Source organism: Chiloscyllium punctatum, chromosome X (genome assembly GCF_047496795.1).
Source record: "Chiloscyllium punctatum isolate Juve2018m chromosome X, sChiPun1.3, whole genome shotgun sequence".
Classification (NCBI taxonomy): Eukaryota; Metazoa; Chordata; class Chondrichthyes; order Orectolobiformes; family Hemiscylliidae; genus Chiloscyllium; species Chiloscyllium punctatum.
In genome coordinates this window covers 15,145,467-15,167,061 of record NC_092791.1, presented here as the reverse complement: position 1 = coordinate 15,167,061, position 21,595 = coordinate 15,145,467, and the positions used below count along the sequence as shown (strand labels likewise).

The 21,595-nt window shown below is 43.2% G+C and overlaps 1 protein-coding gene across 5 annotated transcripts in view; it reads right to left on the bottom strand.

The window, feature by feature from the left end:
- Positions 1-21,595, bottom strand: part of vdrb (vitamin D receptor b) — a 319,754-nt gene that overhangs the window by 178,578 nt on the left and 119,581 nt on the right. The window lies entirely within an intron of this gene.

Below are 21,595 nucleotides of genomic sequence, written 5' to 3'. Positions count from 1 at the left end.
CAAAATTAGACTTGTTTAGCTGACACTTACTTCCACTGCAGGTACTTCCAAATCACTGTGTCCTTTAATATCTTAGGAATCCTACAAGCCATATGCTATTATAAAAACTTAAGAATTCAGGTAGATCCCACTAGTGTTGTAAAGTCAATTCTTAATAGGAGCCAAATCAGCACGAATATACTTTAGAAAGGCCAGTTGCATTCACAACTTTTGACCAGGATTCTATAGAAAGTTTATGCTTTTCATTTTAGGGTGTGCCTGTGTAGTGTAGTGTTTAAGACCAAGTACAATCCCCACATTTATTTACATAAAAATCGGCCATTTTGTATATGTCGAGGCTGATACCTGGGATGAAGGGTTGACTTATGAAGAATGGCTAAATGGTTATGCCTTTATTCATAAAAATGAGAGATGATCTTAAATGATTTCAAGAAGAGGTGGATGGATTTGTCAAATATCAGGGATTTAAAGGCTGTGAAGCGCTGACACAAACAAAGGAGTTGAGGCCTAGAGCAAATTAGCCATGCTCTTATGAATTGGCAGGGAATGTTTGAGGGGCCGAATGGCCTCCTCCTGATCCTATTTCTCATGTTCTTATGTACGCGCCAGCCGAAAAAGAACTACTCGATGAATTTACCATGCCTGCCTGGAACTTTAGGGCAGCAGGGGATAATGTAATTGGGAGGGATGCAAAAATTCAGTTTCTGGTGGTGTTTACGTTTTGCTGTTAAATTCACAGAACTTTGGAGACAGGTCTTTTTTTTGCATCTATTAGCATGCCATGAATATTTATTAACATCCCAGCCTGCTGCAATTGTGTTCAAAGTTGCAACCTTGTTTGGAAAAAAAAACAGAAAACATGTACATACACACACACCCAACTACTTTATATATATGAGATCCACGCTCAGTGCCCTGTGCAGCCATACGTAAACTCTCGGCCTCTCCCTCCATCAGCACTGCACTCAACCTGTTTGTTAAGAACTGTCGACGAGACATCAGTCAACTTAACTTCTCTGATACCCATCTCACCCATTCAAACCCATCTCCCTGTAAACAGACTGCACTCCATGCTCTCAGACCCAACCCTGGCTTCATACTCAAGGCTGCAGCCAAGGGTGGTGTTGTTGTTGCCTGATGGACTGACCTCTACATTGCACAGGGTCACAGACACCTCTTCCTATCTTCCCCTGATCATGACCCCACCATGGAAACCAGGCTATTGTGTTTATGATGGTCACTAATCTCATCTTATTTGGGGATCTCCTCCCCCACAGCCTCCAAGCTCATAGCCTGTTTCTACTTTCTTCCTAATTCCACAAACAGGACTGCCCAGAAAGAACCATTGTTTATGCCTGCTCCTGCTCCACAAAACCTATTTCTTCCTTCCTTGACTCCGTTTTTCCTCTCCCCTTGTCCAGTCCATCTACGTACATCCGCAATTCTTCTGATACTTTAAGTCAGTTTCAGAATTTTCAGTTTACAGCCTCCAGCTGCCTACTTTTCATCATGGACCTAGAATCCCTCGACATGTCCATCCCCCATCAGTTTAGTCTTAGATCTTCACTTCTTCCTGGAAGGGAGGCTTGAACCGTCCTGAACACCACCACCACCACCCTGTTACATCTAACTCATCTTCTCCTCATTTTGGACAACCTCTCATGTAACTCCTCTCACTTTCTTCAGATCAAAGGTATAGCCATAGGTACCCACACGGCACCATTACACCTGTCTTTGTGGAGTATGTGGCACATTCCTTGTTTTCAATGCTACTCAGGTCCTTTCTCCAGTACTTACTCCACACTTCTAGTGCTTCCTGTAAAGGTTCCATTCCATTCTCCCAGTTTCTCCGTTGCATCTATTCTGATGGTGCCATCTTCTGCAGGGGTCCTTTTTAAAACTTGGTCACAGGCTGGGGGCATTGCTGACTAGGTCAACATTTAATTGCCCACAGGGCAGTTTAAGGGGCTAACCACGTTGCTGTGGGTCTGGAGTCAAATGTAGGCCAGACCATGCAAAGTTGGCAGCTTTCCTCTCTCAAGGACATTAGCGAATCAGGTGGGTTTTTACAACAATGGTCAACAGACTCTGCTAAGAGTCTGATCCATTTCCCACACTTCTGCTCTCTTCCCTCTCTTCCCTCCACTGATTGAGGACCTCATTCCACCCCACCAGCCTCCACGTCCAAAGGACCATAAGCCACCATCTCTGCAACCTCCAGCAGGATGCCAGCACCAGACACATATTCCCCTCCCCTCCCTTGTCAGCATTTTGCATTCTCTCTGGGCTCCATCTCCACCTGTATGCTCACTCCTTTTCCCCCTCATTAGCATATTTACCACCTTTTCCTAGCTACGATCAGTCCTGAAGAAGGGTTACTAGACTCAAAACATTAACTCTGCCTTCTCTCCACAGATGCTGTAAGATTTGCTAAGTTTCTCCAGCAATTTCTGTTTTTTGTTTCTCCAGAACCTTAGCCTGGGCCTCTGGATAACTAGTCCAGCAACATCACCAGTGTATCTCAACACAGTTTTATGGTGCCAATGGTGCTACACTGATATTTGCAATGAAGTGACTGACACACTGAGTGCATGAGGCATATGATGGAGAGGCTCAATACCCAACCTCCTGTGTAATAGTCCTCTACAGTGGCAACCTTACAATACTCTCATTCATTGAAGCATGAGGTATGAGTAGACAGTAGGATGTATACAGTTAGAGTGCAACAGATCTTCTTTTGGAGCAATGGAGTTAGTTTTCTTGACCTACACATGAACACGGACCTCCGCAGCCATCTCTATCCAGGCTGCCTTCATCAGCTGGGATTGATTCTTGTTGCCATCCCGAGGGAAGAAACATACCTTCCTTCTTGGACAGCCTCAGTAGAACCCTGAGGGAGATGTTGCTAAAGCGTGATGCCATTTTTTGCCTGGTCTCTGACATCTTCAGTGGTGAGGCAAAGAGGATGGTGGGGAAGAGTGATGAGCTGAGATTGAGTGATGCTCCTGGAATCCAGAGAGTTAAGTGGGTGTCTTTTAAATATGGAGGGTGGAAGGTCCCAATGGGTCTCAGATATTCCTGCCCATAAAGTTTGGTGTTTTATGGGTGCATATGGGATGATAAGAGCATAGAGTATAAGCATTCAAGAAAACTTGAGTTGCCCCACAGCATAGGTCCCTTTTGGCCTCTGCCTAAAACTTCAATCATTAATTTTACATGCAACACAGAAGTCAAGTTCATTTGCATAAATGATTTGCACTGAATTTCAGAGCACACTTGCACTTACACTGGAAGGGACCGAGTGTCCTGTAGGAAAAGGAGGACCAGAGGAGGGAGTGATGAGAGTATGGGTAAAGTGTTCCATCATGAATTGAAAGTGGTTACTTTGAATCTCTCAGGTATTCAGTTACCATTGTGGCACCCAAAACCTTTACCGAGAGTATATACAGAATGGGTCAAAGGGTTATTTAATCAAGTGGGTTACAAAATTGAAGGGGAAAAACAGGAAGTGCACAAGCTTGACAGGAGATGCTGCAGGCATTTCTACAGTTAATGGCCTAGACATCAGTATTATATGTGATTGATTTTCAATCAATTCACTTCTCAAGTTAACAGGTATATTAAGATACAATGAATGATAATACTAAACTGTGTAGTCAGGCGGGGCACAACTAAAAATGCTACATTTCATGTTGTTAATGTCGTAGAATCACATACCCGATGTGTTTAACAAGTTAACAAAGGAAGCAGAAAAGAGCAGTCAACATCAGATAAATGTAACTTTGTGTAGTATATATGGCAATTGGATGTTAGATGAACATTTGGAAGAAATAAAGGATTTTTTTGAGAAAGGCACACAGGTTACATGCTAAGGTTCAGAAAAATAATCAGAGAATCAAGACAGATTCTAAAACATTAAGGAACATTCTTGGTAGGATGACTTCTGGAACTGGGGGAGTAGTATAAACACTGGGGGAGTAGCATGGGTTCACATTATTTCACATCCTGTAATCCTGTCAAGACATGATAATCTTAAAAGCTGCAATGCATGAAGCACAATGTTTATTATTCTATTACTCTTGCATTTATTTACTGATCATTGTTCTGTAATTCACTTATTGGTTTGCTTATATCTGTACCGCATAATGAAATGGTGCATCATTTTAAGTTGTGCATGGTGTAGCAACTCAGCTTGGATATAAATTGATATGATGGGAAGTAGCTAATTACTAAAAATATTACTGAATCTTAAAAGTAATGAACAAAGAAGAGGGGCTGCGATACTGTAAACTTCAAATCTTTGATAACTTAATGGATTGAAATAATGAACAATAACTGTCTGGTATAAACTGTTTCTCGAGATGAAAAGGGCAAAGAGAAACTGTTATAAAGGAATTAAAAGCATCATGCAAATTAACCATCTCTGGGAAGAAACAACATAAGCAATCGGTTTCCTGGGAGAGAAGAGATAACAACTGCGTGATAATCTGCTCCCTCATGACAAACAGACAATTAAGTCTGCCAGCAAAAAGGATGTTCTGGTGTAAAGGAGGTAAATGCAGGAACAGCTTTGCTTTAAATGGACAGTTAACCCCAAATATATCAAGGAACAGGGGAGCTACTTCTGATAAAGAAGACAAGCTCCAGACTTGAGGTTTCCAGAAATGTAATCAATGTTGAGGATGAAAAATTCTATTGAATCATCAATAATGTCACAGCACAAACTTGAAAGAGAGAAAATTACTTAAGAATCCAATACCAGAACAAGTCTGTAGCAGAACTTCAAAAGGACAACACTCCACAATCATAGAATCCCTACAGTGTGAAAACAGACCCTTCGGCCTAACAAGTCCAGACTGATCCTCGAAAGAGTAACCCACCCAGATGCAATCCCCCTACCCTATTATCCCACATTTACCCATGACTAATGCACCTAACCTACACATCCCTGAACACTATGGGCAATTTCCCATGACCAATCCACCCTAACCTGCTCATCTTTGGACTGTGGGAGGGAACCAGAACACCCGGAGGAAACCCACACAGACATGGAGAGAATGTACAAACTCCATACAGACAGTCACCTGAGGCTGGAATCGAACCTGGGTCCCTAGGTGCCCATAAGGATCGAATTCTGGAAACTTCTAGAGACAGACTGCTTTCAAGTGGAATCCTGGCCAGATTCCATCATTAAATCGGGTTGAAAGGCTTAACCTACTAACTTAAGTGGTCTTATTTTGGTTGCTACATGCAATAAAGTTTAAATTGTTGTTTCAGCATTTGATGGTCTTTGAGGTTGTTTAATAAGTAGCTGAATTAAAGGTAACTTGTAGTGAGTTTACCTACAACACTGACTGTTCCATTAGGGGTACCACCTGGTAATGGAAAGCAGTCATGACACTGAATTTTCTGAACATGCTACTGGTCACAGCTAACATTTTAGACTCTGGACATAAAGGTCCCATCCTTCCTAAAGTAAAATAATTGGTATTAATTGGGGAAGCAAAAGGGTCGTCGCAGCTTGAATTAAAGCCTTTTTGGACCTGAAGGGACCAGCTCACGATAGAGGATGGCATATTGTTATGGGGAGTAAGGCCATTGTCAAATACTGGCTGAACTCCACTGGGGCCATCCAGAGATCTCAAAGATGAAGATGTTGGCAAGGAGTTATGTCTGATCACCAGCCTTGGATGCTGACATAGTGGCATTGGTGTAACAGTGCCCAGAGTGTCAACAAGGACAATAGTTACTGCCATCAGCTTCCCTGCATCCCTGGGAATGGCTGATTAAACCTTAGACTCGACTATGCAGGTCTTTTCATGAATTCAATGTTCTTAGTCATTGTAGGTGCCTCTTCAAAGTGGATGGACATGCATAGGGTCCATGCATCAAACACTGCAGCAACAAGAGAAAGTCACGTGCATCTTTTGCAACAGACGGAGTCCCAGAGATATTGGTCACAGATAACTAAATAGGTATTGGTCATCGTTTACCAGCAGGGACTTTGGTTACTTCTTAAAAGTCAAATGAGATTTGACAAATTAGGACAGTTCCATATCACTCATCATCCAATGACCTAGCAGAAAGCACAGTCCAAACTTTGAAGGTTGAACTGAAGAAACAACCTATAGCCTCAATAGATACCAAGTTGTCATGGTTCTTGTTTGATCATGAAATCACCCCACATACAATGACAGGGATAGCAGTGGCAGAGCTGATAATGGGTAGAAGACTCCACCCTAGGTCCCTAGGTTAAGTCTGATCTTCCTGGACCTGAGGGTGGTGAAGCAGCATCAGAAACGTCAATGCTAGGCACAAGACTCCACCAAGTGAGACAAGTTGTTACAGGGGACAAAGTTTAGTGCAGGAATCATATAAATGGGTAAGAGGCATGATCAACATGAGATCTGGAGCAGTGACTTCTGATGGTTACATAGATGTGACTGCCCTGATGTGGACCATTTGAAATCTGGAGCAAACCTGTTCCTTGAAGCCTTCAGAAATACTTCAGTGAAACATTGATTCATCGTCTCTATCAAACGTTGAATTAGAGATGGACATGACAAAAGTAGCCACCTTGATGCTTCTGCCTCCGGAAGAAGGAAGTGAAAGTCTATTGAGGCATTCCAGGTGCAAGAGGTGAACTGCCATTTGTTACCCGCCATTTTGGATTCCGATTTGGAGGAACCTGACCCGGTGTTAAAACAGCCGAGGAGCCTCTCAAATGAATCGGATTGTCCGGTATCCATGGACTCACGAGAGAAAGGGATGTAGGGACTGTAATGAGATCAGCCAGCTGGACCTCAGAGAATCAGAGTTCCCTGACTGGGACTGTTAATCTGATGCAATCAGGGAGACCTGGCAGACACAAAAGGATAAATGTCAGGGCTATTGAACTGGAATGCCTGACTCAAGAGAGGCAGTGCTATTCTCAATGGCTATGCATTTGTGAAGAAAGATTGACTGGTGAATAATGCCAGCCTCAGAAGAGTTATATCACACAACGTCCAGCAACTGATGAAAGGAAACAAACAGGCCCTCTTCAGGCTTGAAATGCTATCAATATCGAGCAAAACACAGTTTTTTCCCTTACACAGGTCTGATGGCATCTCCTTTGATGACATTCACACCCCCAGACACTTCAGCTACGTAGGAGCCAATCATAAAGGAAGCCTTTATCGTCAATAGTCTGTGGGCTACTTGTTGCTGACCTAATTACCATCAGACATACCCTTTGGCTCCATCATATCAGTAACTAGACCTTCCCCACTGCTTGAACCAACAGCTGTGTAAACAGCACCTACAATGAGTGTCAGGTGAAGTTGCTTCTGAAAAATGCAGCAATCATAGAACATAGAACATAGAAGAATACAGCGCAGTACAGGCCCTTCGGCCCTTGATGTTGCGCCGATCAAAGCCCACCTAACCTACACTAACCCACTATCCTCCATATACCTATCCAATGCCCGCTTAAATGCCCATAAAGAGGGAGAGTCCACCACTGCTACTGGCAGGGCATTCCATGAACTTACGACTTGCTGAGTGAAGAACCTACCCCGAACATCAGTCCTATATCTACCCCCCCCCTTAATTTAAAGCTATGCCCCCTCTTAATAGATGACTCCATACGTGGAAAAAGGTTCTCACTGTCCACCCTATCTAACCCCCTAATCATCTTGTACACCTCTATCAAGTCACCCCTAAACCTTCTTTTCTCCAATGAAAACAACCCCAAGTGCCTCAGCCTTTCCTCATAGGATCTTCCTACCATACCAGGCAACATCCTGGTAAACTTCCTCTGCACCCGTTCCAGTGCCTCCACATCCTTCCTATAGTATGGCGACCAAAACTGCACACAATATTCCAGATGCGGCCGCACCAGAGTCTTATACAACTGCAGCATGACCTCAGGACTCCAGAACTCAATTCCTCTACCAATAAAAGCCAGTACGCCATATGCCTTCTTCACTGCACTATTTACCTGGGTGGCAACTTTCAGAGATCTGTGTACATGGACACCAAGATCCCTCTGCTCTTCCACACTACCAAGTATCCGACCATTAGCCCAGTACCCCATCTTCTTGTTACTCCTACCAAAGTGAATCACCTCACACTTAGCTACATTGAACTCCATTTGCCACCTTTCTGCCCAGCTCTGCAGCTTCTCTATTTCCCGCTGTAACCTGCCATATCCTTCCTCACTGTCTACAACTCCTCCGACTTTCGTATCATCCGCAAACTTGCTCACCCAACCTTCTAACCCTTCCTCCAGGTCATTTATAAAAATGACAAACAGCAATGGTCCCAAAACAGATCCTTGCGGAACACCGCTAGTGACAGCACTCCAAGATGAACCTTTGCCATCAACTACTACCCTCTGTCTTCTTCCAGCCAGCCAATTCCTAATCCAAACCTCCAACTCACCCTCAATGCCATATCTCTGTATTTTCTGCAGTAGCCTACCATGGGGGACCTTATCAAACGCCTTACTAAAATCCATATATACCACATCTACCGCTTCCCCTCATCTACCTCCTTAGTCACCTTCTCAAAGAATTCAATAAGGTTTGTGAGGCACGACCTGCCCTTCACAAAACCATGCTGACTATCCTTGATCACATCATTCTTATCCAGATGTGCATAAATCCTATCCCTTACAATTCTCTATAAGACTTTGCCACAACAGAAGTGAGACTCACTGGCCTATAGTTACTAGGATTATCCCTACTCCCCTTCTTGAACAAGGGAACCACGTTTGCTAGCCTCCAGTCCTCTGGCACTACTCCTGTAGACAAAGAGGACACAAAAATCAAGGCCAATGGCTCTGCAATCTCCTCCCTTGCTTCCCAGAGAATCCTAGGATAAATGCCATCAGGTCCAGGGGACTTATCTATTTTCACCCTTGCCAGAATTTCCAACACCTCTTCTCTACATATCTCAAAGCCATCCATTCTACTTATTCGTGCCTCAGTATTCATATCGACAACAAAGTCCTGTTCCTGAGTGAATACTGACGAAAAGTATTCATTCAGTGCCTCCCCAATCTCTTCAGCCTCCACACGCAACTTCCCATTATTATCCTTGATTGGACCGATTCCTATCCTAGTCATTCTTTTATTCCTAACATACCTATAGAAAGCCTTAGGGTTTTCCCTAATCCTACCAACTAAGGACCTTTCATGTCCCCTCCTTGCTGCTCTTAGCTCTCTCTTCAGGTCCTTCTGGGCTACCTTATAACTCTCAATCGCCCCTATTGAACCTTCACGCCTCATCTTTACAAAGGCCGCCCTCTTCCATTTAACAAGGGATTCCAATTCCTTATTAAACCACGGCTCCCTCACACGACCCTTTCCTCCCTGCCTGATAGGTACGTACTTATCAAGGACACTCAATAGTTGCTCCTTGAACAAGTTCCACATATCAATTACGCTCTTGCCTTGGAATCTACTTTTCCAATCCACACATCCTAAGTCATGCCTCACCGCATCATAATTTCCCTGCCCCCAGCTATAACTCTTGCCCTGTAGTACACACTTATCCCTCTCCATCACTAGAGTAAAAATCACCGAATTGTGGTCACTGTCCCCAAAGTGCTCACCTACCTCTAGTTCTAATACCTGGCCTGGTTCGTTACCCAGAACCAAATCCAGTATGGCCTCACCTCTTGTTGGCTTATCTACATATTGTGTCAGGAAACTCTCCTGCACACATCGGACAAACACTGACCCATCTAACGAACTTGAGCAATAGCTTTCCCAATCAATATCAGGAAAGTTAAAGTCCCCCATAACAACCACCCTATTACTGTCACTCTTCTCCTGAATCATCTTCGCAATCCTTTCTTCAACAATTCTAGGACTATTAGGAGGCCTGTAAAAGACTCCTAACAGGGTGACCTCACCTTTCCTATTCCTAACCTCAGCCCAAACTACCTCAGACAGCGAGTCTTCATCCATTGTCCTTTCCACCGCTGTAATACTATCTTTGACAAGCAATGCCACACCTCCCCCTCTTTTTACCCCCACCTCTGACCCTACTAAAACATTTAAACCCTGGAACCTGCAACAGCCAATCCTGTCCCTGATCTAGCCATGTCTCCGTAATAGCCACAACATCGAAGTCCCAGGTACCAACCCACGCTGCAAGTTCACCTACCTTATTTCGTATACTTCTGGCATTAAAGTATACACACTTCAAGCCACTCTTCTGTTTACAGGCACCCTCCTTTAAGATTGATGCCATATTCCTAACCTCCCTACACTCCAGGTCCTGCACCCTAAAGCTACAGTCTGGGTTCCCATGCCCCTGCAGAGTTAGTTTAAACCCCCCCCAAGAGCACTAGCAAACCTCCCCCCAAGGATACTGGTGCCCCTCAGGTTCAGGTGCAGACCATCCTGTTTATAGAGGTCCCACCTTCCCCAGAAAGAACCCCAGTTATCCAAGTACCGAAATCCCTCCCTCCTGCACCATCCCTGTAGCCACGCATTTAACTGTTCTCTCTCCCTATTCCTCGACTCTCTATCACGTGGCACGGGTAACAAACCAGAGACAACAACTCTGTTCGTTCTAACTCTGAGCTTCCAACCTAGCTCCCTAAAAGCCTGTCTAACATCCTCAGCACTCCTCCTACCTATGTCATTGGTGCCAATATGGACCACGACTTCAGGCTGCTCCCCCTCCCCCTTAAGGACCCGGAAAACAGGATCAGAGACATCACGTACCCTTGCACCTGGGAGGCAACATACCAAACGTGAGTCTCTCTCGTTCCTTGGCTTTTAAACTAGTCCTTTGCTTATTTCCAACTTCAGTCAAAAATACAGAAAAATAACAAGATATGGTCCTTGTACTATACTTTTATTTATTCTTTCAAGGGATGTGGGCATCATTGAAATAATATATTGGCCCTCTCCAACTGCCTTTGAGAATGCTACAATCCATGTGAACATACAAAAGGAAGAAGAGTAGGCCATTTGAGAACCCCAAGCCATTCAAGAGGATCATACTGTTTGGTTTGCATCTACCCCTGATAATCGTAGATTCTTGCTTGGCAAAGAAATCAATCTATCTCTGCCTTAAAAGTATTCAATGACCCTACTACCACTGCCTTGTAAGACAGGGAGTTCAAAAATCACATGACCCTCCTTTGGTGTCAGTATGTACCATATATCTATATAGCAATATATATTATAATATATAAATAATATTAGATATATATAATATAGATATAGTAATGTAGCTTCACCTCAAGGTGATGCGAGGCTTGGAGAGGAACTTGCAGGCACTGGTCATAGTCATAGAGTCATGGAGATGTACAGCATGGAAACAGACCCTTCGGTCCAACTCATCCATGCCGACCAGATATCCCAACCCAATCCAGTCCGACCTGCCAGCACCCGGCCCATATCCCTCCAAACCCTTCCTATTCATATACCCATCCAAATGCCTATTAAATGATGCAATTGTACCAGCCTCCACCACATCCTCTGGCAGCTCATTCCATACACGTACCACCCTCTGCGTGAAAAAAGGTCTCTTTTATATCTTTCCCCTCTCACCCTAAACCTATGCCCTCTAGTTCTGGGCTCCCAACCTCAGGGAAAAGACTTTGCCTATTTACCCTATCCATGCCCCTCATAATTTTGTAAACCTCTATAAGGTCACCCCTCAGCCTCTGACGGTCTAGGGAAAACAGCACCAGTCTGTTCAGCGTCTCCCTATTGTTCAAATCCTCCAACCCTGGCAACAACCTTGTAAATCTTTTCTGAACCCTTTCAAGTTTCACAACATCTTTCCAATAGGAAGGAGACCAGAATTGCACACAATATCCCAACAGTGGCCTAACCAATGTCCTGTACAGCCGCAACATAACCTCCCAATTCCTGTACTCAATACTCTGACCAATAAAGGAAAGCTTACCAAACGCCTTCTTCACTATCCTATCTACCTGCGACTCCGCTTTCCAGGAGCTATGAACCTGCACTCCAAGGTCTCTTTGTTCAGCAACACTCCCTAGGACCTTACCATTAAGTGTATAAATCCTTTCCCACGTGTCTGCTGCTCTTGTCCTTTTAAGGGGTAGAGATTGTGGGTTTGGAAAGAGCTGTTAAAACAGCCTTGTTGAGTTACTGCAATGAATGTTATAGATGCTACACACTGTTGGCATTGTGTGCTAGTGGTGTACACAGTGAGTGTTGGAAGGTAGTGGACATGGTGCTGATGAAGCAGCCAGATTTTTTTCTTGGTTGGTGTTGAGCTTCTTAAGTGTTGTTGGAGCTGCACTCATCTAGCAAGTGGAGGCAAGGGGAGTGGGGGACAGAATCTCATTATAAAACCTATAAAACAGGACCAAACAGGTTAGATGTCAGAAGGATGTTCCCGATGGTCCAGCACCAGGTCATAATTTAAGGCTAAGGGGTTGTTGGCCGGGGGCTGCTCACACATAAAAACAGCAAGCTTGTAAACTGAAGTTACCTGAGCTCCAGCCACTGGTTTGAACCAGTTGAGCCCTGATGATGACATAAGGTGCAAGTCCTTATTTGGAGGAAGAATAATGAAGTAATCCTAAGGGTGTCCTTGGAGTGAGCCTGTAGTGGGAAGACACCAGCGCTCAGATGAGCTGAGAGGCAAAAAGAACAAGACACCACAATCCAGGAAGATAAGGAAAAAGGATAGGAATGAAAGATTTCAGTGTGCCATCAGTAAGAATTGTGGAGAGCAATCTTTGTGAAGTGGAACCCCATACTTGAAAGTGTGGAAAAGATACCCCAGACCTGGGAGAAGTGCCCGACCAGCGTAATCTTCTATTGTTGGGTAACAGCTTTTATTTTGCTGACTGCTCAGGGAGAGCATCTTTCAAAAGCTAATGGGATTCAGGTTTAAATTTTAGCCTTGTTTGAATTGCATACTTGCTGTTAACCTTCTTCGAACCAAACGGTGTGAGTTGTATATCTGTTTTAACTCAACTAACAAAGGTAGTCGTTAGTAAATATGGATTTGACTCTTTTCCTCTTTGTACTGAGCTAATAACTGCTGTTTAGGGAGTTAACAGGCAACAGGGTAAACCTTTTGGGACTGAGATGCGGAGAAATGTCTTCACCCAGAGCATAGTGAGTCTGAATTCACTGCCACAGAAAGTGGTTGAGGCCAAAACAAGGTGTTTGCAGGGAAGGAGTAGATATAGTTCTTATGGCTAAACAGATCAAGGGATTGGGGGGAGGGGAGAAGAGGTAGGATAAAAAAAGGTACTGAGCTCAATGATCAGCCATGAGTTCGAGGGGTTGAATGGCCTATTCCTGCTTCTATGTTCCCACTTCTCTTAATTTATCTGTATTGTGATTGTATCTTTCACAATTAAGTGACAACATTTATGACAATTTGGGAGCAGAGAAACAAAATTAGTTAGACTTTAATGATTTCTGTCCCAATAAATATGGAGGCATTGAGAAACACAAAATTAAGGAGGACAGTTATTATGTGATAAGCTGACAAAAACTTCAATTTTTAAGGGTGAACACTGAAACCTATAATGGAGAAAAGATCAACAATGATATGTGCATTCAGACATCTGATTGAATCGTCAAACCTATATGCTCCAGTATATGGCATTGTTCTGAAGTCAGATTTCACAAGAACAGTATAGAAAAGAAAGATTCTGCTGCTGGAGGTGGATGGGTATCACCTTTTTACCCAAAATTCTAACTATTACACACCATGTAATTCCTTGGTGCAAAAAAAACCAAACAGGTCAAACTCAATTTCTCTGAAGTCTGCAAACTGGATTCCAAAATGAAATGCCTGGTTCACCTTCTGCGTGAAATTGCTTGAGTTATTCTTTTGTCAAAAGCCAGAGGCATTGCATTCCTACATGACAACCAAACCTCCAGTTTGTTGAATTTGTTCACATCACTCCTAAATCCAAAAAAAGAGCACTTTTATCGCATTATTCATGGCCACCAAATGCCTCAAAGCACTTCACAGTCAATGCAATAACATTTAATATTCTCTGCTGTAATTCAGGAAATACATCAACTAATTTTGCACACAGCAAACTCTCACAGATAACAATGTGATCATGACCTGAAAATCTGCTCTTTTTGGTGTTAGTTGAGCAATAAAATTTGGTCTGGACACCAGGTTTAACCCCTTTTCCATCAACAGTATTGTATTCACAGAAAAACTTACTACAAGCCGACAAACTTCTGTAACTATTGTCACGTGTACTCAAGTTTAGGAATACAGGAGTACAGTGAAAAGTGTACAAAATCACCATTCTCCGTCACCATCTTGGTTACAAAAAACAGAACTTAAAAAAAACAACAGCAGAAATAAAAGAAACAGAGCCAAAAAGGAAAGAAAAATGTCCAGATATTAAAGTCCCAACTCAACAAAGGTTTATGGAGTGCTCAGCTTCCTATGCAGGTACACAGGCCTAACTGTGGCCTGTAGTCCTTTACTGACTTAGATCACCAGAAGCTTTGCCAGCGCTGCTGTCACCGATCACAGGGAGGATCACAGGGATGTGTGTCACATTTATTTTGACGTCTCCACCTTCAGTCCTTGATCTTCTGAATGCCCTTTTTCCCTCATTCATGGCATGAGGTCTACAGTCAACAATAATGCCCTTAAACATTGCAATTTACTTACCAGCGCAACAGCTCTCTAGCCTTACACTCATCTCTGTAATATCTGGATATTAAGGATACCAGTGTCTGGCTTCTAATTATTGACAAGCTCCACCAAAAGACTATAATCCCAACCAAACTAATCTCCAAATTCCAAGACCCTGATCTCTGATCCACCCTTTGCACCTGGATCCTTGACTTCCTGACCCACAGACTGCAAATCAATGAAGATAGACGATAGTACCTCTTCCATGATAATCTTGAATACTGGTACCCCACAAGGATATGTACTCAGTCCCCTACTGGACTCTCTGTACACTCATGACTGTGTGGCCAAATTTCATCTGAACGTCATTTACAGGTTTGCTGGCGACACCGCCATTGTAGGCTAGATATGAAACAATGATGAGTCAGAGTACAGGAAAGAGATAGAGTCCTTGGTGGCATGGTATAAAGGTAACAATTTCTCCCTCAACATGAACAAACCTAAAGAGCTGATCATCGACTTTAGGAAGTAAGGAGGAGGACGTGCCATTATCTACATCAATGGAGCTGAAGTGGAGATGGTAGAGACCATCAAGTTCCTAGGAGTAATGATCACCAACAATCTGCCCTGGACCACCCACGTTAATGCAATGGTCAAGAAGGCACAACGGGGGGATCCAAGTTGGCAGCGGCCCAGCAAGTCTGAGTCTACAGTGCTCCTCCCAAGACTTGGGCAAAATGAGTCACCCACCCCTACCACACTCACCAAATCATTTAAAATAGTTTTTACTTAATGTAATTAGTTGTTTAGTATTGAATTTAAAAAATTTAATCTCCAGTAAAAATAACCAAAGGGAAAGGAGCCCGCAGTTCTCAGCAGGCAGGAACCCCTCCCCCACCCTTTCAAGCTGCAGCAGAGGCGTCCACAGCCGCCCCGGGGGATTTACCTACAGTGGTGAGCCTCGTGGAAATCATCTCTAAACTGGATGTGAAGATCGATGCTTTCATTGAAGAATCCTGAAGCTGATGGGACTCCCTCTCAGCCGCACTGCAAAAGCACGACTGAGACATCAAGGAAATCGAGTGCCGAGTTGGAGGGGCGGAGCTAAAGGCCACGACCTCCGAAACTACAGCGCAATCAGCCGTGGATCGGGTCCGGACTCTCGAACAGCGAGTCCGGACTTTAGGGAATCACATTGACGACCTTGAGGTTGTCGAAAAAATATTTGTTTGCTGGGCCTTCCCAAACGGGAAGAGGAAGGCCAGCTTACAGCGTTCCTTGAACAGTGGCTTCCACAGCTTTTAAGTCTGGAGGCGGGGTCAGGCCAGGTAAGGGTAGAATGGGAGAAAGTGAGGACTGCAGATGCTGGAGATCAGAGCTGAAAATGTGTTGCTGGAAAAGTGCAGCAGGTCAGGAAGCATCCAAGGAACAGGAGAATCGACATTTCGGGCATGAGCCCTTCTTCAGGAATCATTCATTCAGGAATTCTTCATTCCTGAAGAAGGGCTCATGCCCAAAACATTGATTCTCCTGCTCCTTGGATGCTGCCTAACCTGCTGCGCTTTTCCAGCAACACATTTTCAGCTAAGGATAGAATGGGCCTACCGGGTTGAAATACACGGGCCCGGCTCGAACCAGCGTCCCCGTCCAGTTCTGTTCCGGCTGCAGAGCTTCAAGGAGAGGCAGATACTCTTAGAAGCCTCCAGAAATCTTGGAAAAGATCCCCAAGCCATGATCTATAAAGGATCCAAGATCATGTTATTCCAGGTCTTTTCCCCAGCTCTGGTCCGAAAGAGGAAGGCGTTTGATGAGGTGAAGAAGTGTTTAAGGGACTTAAATATTCAGTACTTGCACTATCCAGCGATGCTACGCTTTAACCATGAAGGGTCTGTGTGTAACTTCGGATCTCCAGAAAAGGCCAAGGAATTTTTGGACTCTCTTAGATAAATTGTAAGAGATAATTGATGTTGTTGTGGTTCTGTTCGCCGAGCTGGGAATTTGTGTTGCAGACATTTCGTCCCCTGTCTAGGTGACATCCTCAGTGTTTGGGAGCCTCCTGTGAAGCGCTTCTGTGATCTTTCCTCCGGCATTTGTAGTGGTTTGAATCTGCCGCTTCCGGTTGTCAGTTCCAGCTGTCCGCTGCAGTGGTCGGTATATTGGGTCCAGGTCGATGTGTTTGTTGATAGAGTCTGTGGATGAGTGCCATGCCTCTAGGGATTCCCTGGCTGTTCTCTGTTTTGGCTTGTCCTATAATAGTAGTGTTGTCCCAGTCAAATTCATGTTACTTGTCATCTGTGTGTGTGGCTACTAAGGATAGCTGGTCGTGTCGTTTCGTGGCTAGTTGGTGTTCATGGATACGGATCGTTAGCTGTCTTCCTGTTTGTCCGATGTAGTGTTTTGTGCAGTCCTTGCATGGGATTTTGTACACTACATTGGTTTTGCTCATGTTGGGTATCAGGTCCTTCGTTCTGGTGAGTTGTTGTCTGAGCGTGGCTGTTGGTTTGTGTGCTGTTATGAGTCCTAGTGGTCGCAGTAGTCTGGCTGTCAGTTCGGAAATGCTCCATACATCCCCCCCTCCCTTTTTTTTATATATATTAATCCCCTGTTTATTTACCTTAATTTTTTAATGTTGGAGGGTGGGGAGAGGGATTTATTTATTTGTTCTCTACTTAACCCCCTATATATATATATACCGGGTGGGTCTAGTTAATGTTGGTGGGGGGAGGTGGTTACCTTATTCTATTTTACCTCTATCTCTAGGAGCGGGGTTGTTTTCCCTTGTTATTTTGTATTATTATATTTAACTATTACTTGTTGAGGTTGTAATTTTACAGTTATATATATTTACACATGGTATTAATATTACCAAATATATCCAGGTGTCGGTGTGGGTGGGGGGGTGGGGGTAGGGTGCTCACTGTTAACTCTAGCTCTGTAGTATATTTGAATTTTCTTCATCCTATTGAGGAGCGCCTGGGCCAAGGGTGGGGCATTGGTTGGGAGAGGGTACGATGGACCTTTGGAAAGGAAGTGATACCCCCTGGGAACAAGGGAGGAAATCTCCATTTAAATACATTTTATTTTTTTTTATTATTTAGAAATAGTTTTTTATTATACTGTTGTGAGTGTATTAGAGAGCCTTTATTTTTGTAAATTTTATATGCTCTATGCTCGGAATGTTCTGGATAGGGTTTCCCCTCCCGAGGGGTCTCGGATTTACCCGGACGATCATGGTTGATCAGTCGGTTAAGTGGTGCACCTGGAATGTCAAGGGGAGTAATTCGCCAGTCAAAAAGAAGAAAATATTATCAAATCTTAAGAAAGAAAGAGTTGATATAGCTCTCCTACAGGAGACACACTTATTGGATAAAGAACACTTGAAATTACAACAGGGTGGATTTGATCAGGCCTTTATTTCTTCTTTTAGCTCAAAAAGTAGGGGAGTTGTTATTCTTGTTCGGAAGAATTTCCCTTTCAAAATCCTAAATCAGATAAAAGACGAATCTGGACGATATATTCTGATTAAAGCCCTTATAAATGGAGAGGAATATGGGATTTTAAATTTGTATTGCCCCCCGCCGGTACATCCTTTTAAATTTGTAACGGAAGCCTTTTCAAAATTGATGGCTCTCGGTGCTCGTCATACAATTATAGGAGACTTTAATTGTATTATGGATTCGGAAATAGACAAGATTCCCAAGAGTATTGCAGGAGTATCTCCCAGATCTAGACAATTGGTGGATTTGAACAAAGAATTAGGATTAGTAGATGTATGGAGATGCCACAGGGCAGAGATTTTTCTTTTTACTCCAATCCACATAAATGCCATACCAGAATTGATATGTTTTTTGCCCCCTTGATTTTTTAAAATTCCATATCATCCTGTAAAATAGGTAGTATATCAATTTCCGATCACGCTGCTGTATATATGGAAATCAAGGCAAGGAACAATGAGATTGGCATATGGACCCCTTCCTGATGAAAGATAGTAAATTTGTAAAGTACTTCTCTCAAGAAATTAAAACATTTTTAGAAATTAATTTAGGTACAGCTAGCAACCCATCAATGATGTGGGAGACCATCACAGCTTACACGCGAGGTTTGATCATCTCCTACTCAGCGACCCAGAAAAAATTAAAGGGAGAACAACAGCGTCTGCTTGAAGCTCACTTAAAAGCAGCTGAAACAGCATACGCTGACAGACCTTCTATTATTAAATTACAAAGGATTACGGCCCTTAGGACAACTCTAAACACCACGCTTACCCAAACAGCTAAGAGGGAAATATTATTTGCAAAACAAAGGTTATATGAATTTGGCGATAAGCCTGGTAGATACTTAGCATTTCTTGTAAAGAAAAAGAAGGCCCCTCAAACTATCACGTCTATCAAGGAAAGCACGGGTATTTTGACTCATGATCATAAAAGGATTAACGCAATCTTTAGAAAATTTTATTCTGATTTATATAAATCGCAGGATTGTGAAGACAGGACTAGGAGGATGCAATCATTTTTAAAAAGTTTGACCTTTCCGGGCCTAACTCCGGAACAGGTATTGGTCTTGAATGTTCCCCTAACAATCCAAGAAATACTTGATGCAATCAGGCAACTTCAGAGCGGTAAGGCACTTGGCCCAGATGGATTTCAAGCTGAATTCTATAAAGAGTTTACAGGAATATTGGCTGGTCCACTTATGGACATGTATAACTGCTCATACAGTCAGGGCTGTCTCCCGCCTTCGCTGAAAGAGGCGAATATCTCTCTTATCCTTAATAAAGGAAAGGACCCAGAAGATTGCGCGTCATACAGACCAATATCCTTGCTAAATGTAGATTTAAAAATCCTCTCTAATACGTTAGCATTGAGGCTAGAAAGGGTATTGCCGCATATCATAAAGGAGGATCAGACGGGGTTTATTAAGGGCCGTAGATCATCCAATAATGTTAGAAGGGTTTTGAATGTGATTCAAGCCTGCCATCAGGGAAAGATACCAGGAGTAGTAGTCTCATTAGATGCGGAAAAGGCATTCGACAGGGTTGAATGGTCATATTTGTTTTACACATTTGGCGTTGGACAGGTGTTTACCAAATGGGTCTCAACACTGTATAGTGATCCCAAAGCAGTTGTGATTACCAATGGATTAGGCTCGGATAGCTTCAGTGTGGGTAGGGGCTGCTGTCAGGGATGTCCTCTCTCACCATTGCTATTTACGCTAATAATTGAGCCACTAGCAGAAGCTATACGGGCTGACCCTAATATAACGGCCCCGACGGTTGGTACAGGTAAACATAAAATTACCCTTTATGCAGATGATGTTCGCCAATTCCTCAGTAATCCCCTGTTGACCGTGCCTCACTTAATCCAAGTTATTAATACATTTAATGCATTCTCAGGCTATAAAATTATCTTTTCAAAATTGGAGGCTATGCCAATGAGTGGCCTTGCTAGTATATCCCACTTATTGGATGGATCCCACTTTCCCTTTCGGTGGTCCCTGGAGGGTTTCTTACATTTAGGCATTTTTATTACCCCCAGTATTTGGTCAGTTATACAAAGCTAACTTTGTGCATTTACTGGAGAGGATAAGGCAGGACCTCCAGCGATGGGGAGACCTTCCAATTTCCTGGCTGGGTAGAATAGCACTAATTAAAATTAATATCCTGCCCCGTCTCCTATACCCTATGAGAATGTTTCCAGTGATGCTGCTGAGCTGGCACTACGTAAATTATATGGCTGGTTGGGTTCCTTTATCTGGAATCATAGATGGCCCCTCATCAAGCTGAAGAAGCTACAGCTTCCACAAGCAAGGGGAGGATTGGACTTCCCAGATTTTAGGAAATATCAGTTAAGTTCCCTATTACATTACATAGCTGATTGGGTCTTGTCTGACCCTCAATCAATCTGGCTGGACATCGAGGCTTCTCAAGTAAAATACCCACTTATTAACCTTTTATTTTCAGACAAGAGGAAATTCATTGCGGATCACTGCAAAAACCCTATAATACTAAACACAATTAAAGCTTGGAATATAATGCGGCAAAATGAGGGCAACTCACATAAAACATTGCCCTATGCTCCGATAGTGGGAGCATGGGGATTTCAACCAGGGTTTACGGATGCCACTTTTAAACTCTGGAGATCCAGGGGTATCTCTTGTTTAGGGGATCTATTTAAAGAAGGGGCCCTGCTGTCTTTTGAACAGCTGCGTCAGAAATTCAGATTACCTAATGGAGACCTCTTTCCATACTTCCAAATTCGAGATTACATACAGAAAAAGACTATGTTATTAGATAGTTTTTATAAATCAGATAGAGAATGTAGAGTGCTACGGCCAATGGGGGTATCTTCCGTCAGTACTATTTATCATTTACTACATGATGAAGTATCGGGAGATATGGACAACCTCCTTAAAACATGGGATCAGGATTTGGGACTAGAAATCTCTATAGAAATGTGGAATGATATTTGGGAAAATGCCAGAAGAATCACCATCTGCAACAGAACTCAGGCTATCCAGCTGAAGATACTTCATAGGGCCCACATAGCACCGGATCGATTGGCAAAATTTAAGGCAGGAGCATCTCCAATGTGTCCCAAATGTAAAATAGAGGTGGGCACTCTTGTACATTGCCTATGGACCTGTCATAAGATCTGTAGATATTGGACTAAAGTAGCAAGTGCTCTGACAGAAATCTTAGGAACAGAAATTAAAGTGGACCCTGTATCTCTCCTTTTGGGCTTTTCGAACTTACCCTCCCCGTATATGCATGGGAAGAGATTATTTTCTATTCTCTCTTTCTGTGCGAGGAAAAATATTTTGGTAAACTGGGTGGCTGAGGGCCCTCCTGGACTTTCAAATTGGCACTGATTAATTATGGAATGTATTCCCCTTGACTTCCTTACAAATATGGTGCACCAAAAGACTGCATTATTCCATAAAATATGGCAGCCCTTCTTGAATTTCTAGATATTTCGGCCATCCTAACAAG